The sequence below is a fragment of the Lonchura striata genome, chromosome 5 (assembly GCF_046129695.1).
Source record: "Lonchura striata isolate bLonStr1 chromosome 5, bLonStr1.mat, whole genome shotgun sequence".
Lineage (NCBI taxonomy): Eukaryota > Metazoa > Chordata > Aves > Passeriformes > Estrildidae > Lonchura > Lonchura striata.
This window is the reverse complement of record NC_134607.1, coordinates 18,363,402-18,368,231: the sequence shown is the minus strand read 5'-3', so window position 1 is coordinate 18,368,231 and position 4,830 is coordinate 18,363,402.

Here is a 4,830-nt window from a genome sequence, read left to right as displayed (position 1 = left end):
AGCAGAGGACTGGAGCAGAGGCTTTATCTCCCAGTTTGGCTATTTTTTTTCTGCATGTTCACTGGCTTGACTTTTGTTTTTTTGGGGTAGCTCTGTGGAATCCCAAAAAACTGCAGCCTTAGGTCTGCTGCTGTTCTTTCCCTGTGAGCACAGCTCTCTCCCTGCCTCCATCACCCTCTGCAAAGTGATTCTGGATAAGCTATTTTTTCTTCTCTGGTGGCTATTGCACCTCCTCCTTGAGATGTGCAAAGCAGAAGCTGAGCCCTCCTGCAAGCATAGCTCTGTCTGCACACCAGGAGGGTTGACAGAAAAAGTTATGCTCGCTGGAGAGCAGGAATTTTTCTGCAATCCTGGCTGGAAAAGCCACCCTGTAAAGTGCATGTGATGTTGTCCTTCTCTGATGAGCAGCACACTTTACTGCTCTTGCCCAGGCTGTTGGCTGTGCTTGCTCCTATCTTTGACGTGATGATGCCCTTGTTAGAGAAAACATCAGACATGAAATCAGGCAGGAAGAGGTGAGCTCTGCAGGGAAATCACCTGGAAGCGGTGAGCTCTGCAGGGAGCAGGTTGCTGATGCTCTTATGCAGTGGTCATTCATAGTTTTGGGAGCTCATGTTGGAAGGGACCTGTCTGGGGCCTCCTGTGTTTTGGCAGACATCTTAGGGGAGGCACAAGGGAAGGCATGGGGGGCAGGAGTCCTTGTACGATGGAGAGCATTTAACAATTTTCTCTCTTTTCCCTTCCACATGGCTGAAACCCACAGGAAAGGACATAACAAGCTTCCCACATGAATACCACATGAATACTGTATACACCAGGGTACAGCTCTGCAAAGCTATGAGGTTGATTTGGTCTCCCTTCATTTAAGAAAAACCTTGAAAGCAAAACCCACACGGGTTTAGCCCTGCCCAGTGTTTCTGTGGGGTGAACCCACTTGTCCTCACTACCAAAAATGTTCTGCTCCCACCTGGCTGTGAATATTTCCAGGATGCATCAGGACAAGGCAGCCAGATTGCTCCCTCAGAGAGGGAACATCTCTCACCACAAAGGTGAGCCACGGGTGAAGGCAGGTCAGCTGAGACAGGCATGTTTACCCACCCTGTTTTCATGTCAACACATCACCAGTGCTGGCAGAGTTGGAGCTGTGCTGGCTGGTCTGTGACAGCCACCTCCTGCTACTGCTGGGATGCACAACCTCATCCTCCTGTCCTTCAGATGACACCTGGGATGTGGCACCAGGCCAGGGGTGACCCCAGCAGCCACCGATCTTGGCCTCGGTAGGCAAGAGTCACGGCAGGAGAGATGCTGTAAAATGCTCAGAGCTGCTTGAAATTCACCTCTGGGGTAGTTTTCATGTCTGGCTCAGTGTCATCTCAGTTTCAGTGTCTCAGTCCTTTTGTGGAGGTTGCCTTTAATTTGTATATTTTTCTGAGCTACCTGTTGCATCAAAACTAAACCTCAGGTCTTGAAGTGGGAAAGGTCCTCTGCTGTCTGCCAGATTCACCTTTCCCTTCTGAATTTCTCACCTTCTGTTCCCACTGAAAATTGACCTGGCAATTAATTTTGAAAAAGTAAATGAATTCAAAATGTTCTGTGCAGAACAGAATGCTTGAGGGGAAACAAAAAGACAAAACTGCTCTGCTATTGCATGCATGATTTGATTTTTAATGAAATCTATTTTGAATTTTAGCTATTAACTAAATACTCTTTGTCAGCTTGTAGGCAAACGTCCCCATTTCTAAGGGATGCTGAAAATGCATTTGCACAATTAACATAATGTGTTTTTTTTTCTTTTCCAAAATGTGTTCCCTCTGTGGCTCAGAAAGGGCTGCTCCAAAGTTTCCTGAAGCAGAGAACAGGCTGCACTTGGCTTCAGTGATTCTTGGATCAGGTTGGAAATGAAGGCTTTGCTTGATAAGTTCCGACACAATGGGAGCCCTGCAAAACCATTTCCTGACACAGATTTGGATTTGTTTCATTTCTTCTTTGTAACACATTTATATTTCAGAGTTGTGACTGCCTGAAGAGCGATAAGACACTCCAGAGCCTTCCCCTAATTTCTACTCCTGTCTCCCTCCATGAGGGTGCCCTGGCACATGAGACACAACTGCAGGCCCTGCAGGGATGCTGCTTCCTTTCCTCAGGCTCCCATTTTCATGCAGTTCTCAAGACAAGACTGTTTATTCTCAAGACAAGACTGTTTACTCTAAAATTAGATACTTCCCCAGGTCTCCTCTTGGAGATTCTTCCAGTCTCTAGGGCTGCTGGGCAGCTTTCCCTGATGGATATGGAGGAGGCAATATCTACTCTTCAGTAGATTTTGTGCCACAGAGAGCTTCATGGCTAAGATTCTCTCGTGCCCGAAGTAGTGCCCTTGACACGTCACCAGGTGTGGCTCTCAGAAAGTTATTACCTTTATCACACACACACACACACACTGTGTGTGTGTGCATACATATTGTGTTTACACAGGCAACTGGTTTATATTTTCCATTCCAAATCGACTCCGATTGCTGCCGCTGCAAAAAAAGCTCAAAATCTTATATCTGCTGCCAATGTGTCCATCAGGGAGGAGGCAAATTTGTTTGCTGTCTTCACTGATGTGAAAAAAAAAGCCATCTAAGATAAAGCTACCTGTGAATGGGGGATGGGATTGATTTTTAAAACTCAGACAAAAAAAAAAAAAAGTCAAAACCACAAAGGTTTTACTCTTTAAAGAAAGAAGGGGAGAGGGGATGTGCTTTCTGTCACACAGAAGAAAGCAAGTCTAGGATTTTGGAAAACTGCACAACCCTGCCCTTTGTGTTCTCCAGTCCAGGCTGGGGTTGGTATTAGACAAATGTATTAGACAAATGTTGAGCCTGTGGCCCTACTGTGACCCCATGCTGTTCATCTGGAGACCCCAGTGAGAGGGCTCAAGACCAGCCAGGCAGTGAAGGGCTCGGAGAAAGGCTCCCTTCAGCTCGCCCGGGCAGAGCTGCCTGCACCAACAAAGAGCCCACTGATGGGGCTTCTCCAAATGGTGCCTCATGGCCAGCCATCATCATCTCATCTGCATTAATAGGATTATTATAAAATAATGTTCTTACTTCCACATGCCAGAGGCATGAAATAGGATATGCTTTCTTCTTCTCTCCTCTCTGCTTCTGACCTGGGAAAGGTGGGGGAAGGGCAGCAGAGACAGCTTCATCTCTGCTCACTCCTTGGCTAGCAGGATGGAGCAGCCAGCTTAGTGCAGCTTGCTTTGGTGATGAAGTGTGCTTTGGGGGCCCTTTTTGCTCCCCCAGCCCCAAAAGCTTTTTGAGGAGTAGCTGAGTGTAGCTGGGGGGCTGAGTGAGAGCAGCAAAGGAGCGAAGAGGAAGCAAAGCCTGATGTCATCAGATGTGCTGTGGTTCGGAGGTGAGGGGAGTAGCCTGAGAAGCTGTTTTATTTTGTTGTGTCAATATGCACCAGTTTGGAACTAAATTATGACTCCTTTTGTTTAGTATCACTGCATGGGCTGGAAGGCAAAGTCCTTCCTTTGCCACACCAACTTCTCCATGGCCCTGCATGCCATTCACATGGTCAGGGCAGTGACTTCACATCTGCCTTATCAAGGAAATTTCCAGTTTCCCAGCAGAAGGTGCTGACTTTCATCAGCCTTTAATCCCTTGCTTTGGTAACACTGATAGAGAAAGCAGAGCTGATTGTGGACAGTGGCTGGTCCAGGAGAAGCACAGTGCAGCCAAAGGGGGTGGGAGCCCAGGGAGCCCCACAGGCAGTTCATCTGGGGGGTTTGCTGAGCAAAATGCAAGTTTTAGGCCCATCTGTCAAAAGTACCTTGTAATTTATAATATCTCTTTTTTGGATCACATAGTTTGAGACAGCTGGACTTGAGAAGTGGCAGGACCCTTCTCATCAAGCTGACTTTGTGAAGTGGGGCAACTCTGTTGCTTTTGAATAGAAAACCCTGGTGCTGGGAAACCCTCTGCTGTTGCTTGTTTTTTTTTGGCAGTGTTCCCATGGACTAACTAAACCCTCTGGCTTGTTGGGCCAGGGTTACTGGGTACCTCCAAAAGAACAAGTCTGAGAAAGCATTTCTTTAAGGGTACTTTACAGTTTGCATATAGTCATGCGTTTTCATTAGTAGTTCTTTTGAGAGGAAATTTTTCTGCTGGGTGCTAGATTTAGTAGTGTCCCAGGCAGCCTTTTTCAAACCCTGCCTCATCAGTGGGAGATAAGCCACTGATTTTAGGAGGGGCCCAATTTCTCTCCGGAGCCTTTGCTTTAGAGGCTGAAGTGGCAGAGAGTCTATAAAGCCCCTTTCCTGCCCCCAGCAATTGTTATGTCAAGGGGTGGGAATCAAGTTCCCTGTCAGCCCTGTCCCCGGTTAACAGAGCCCCTGCCCTCCCAGCCCTCTCCCTGCTCCATCGCTCTGCCCGTCCCGCTGCACCACCAGGAAAATCATTAATCTCCCATTGTTTCCCTGGCCTTTCCCAGGCTGCCTTCAGCGGGGAAAAACCAGCGAGCAGCAGCGCACAGGTTTTTTCCACCTCGCTGGCCGACGCCCCTCCATCCCAGCTGGCAGATGGAGCGTCCGCGCCGCGACACAGCGGCTCCCTGCTGCTGCCCCGGGTGTCCGGGGGTGACAGCCGGGCTGTCCCGTGTCAGTCCCAACAAGCCGCCTGCTGCCACAGCACGCCTGGCACAGCCCTGGCACAGCCCTGGGGACCGAGCCAGCGCTCGGTGCCGTCCGCCCGGGGAGTGGTGTTCTGGGACAGAAAGGGTTTCCCCTCTCTGGTCCAGACCGGTTCTGACCTTAAAAGCAAAGGTTTGCCGTGCCCTGGGTGG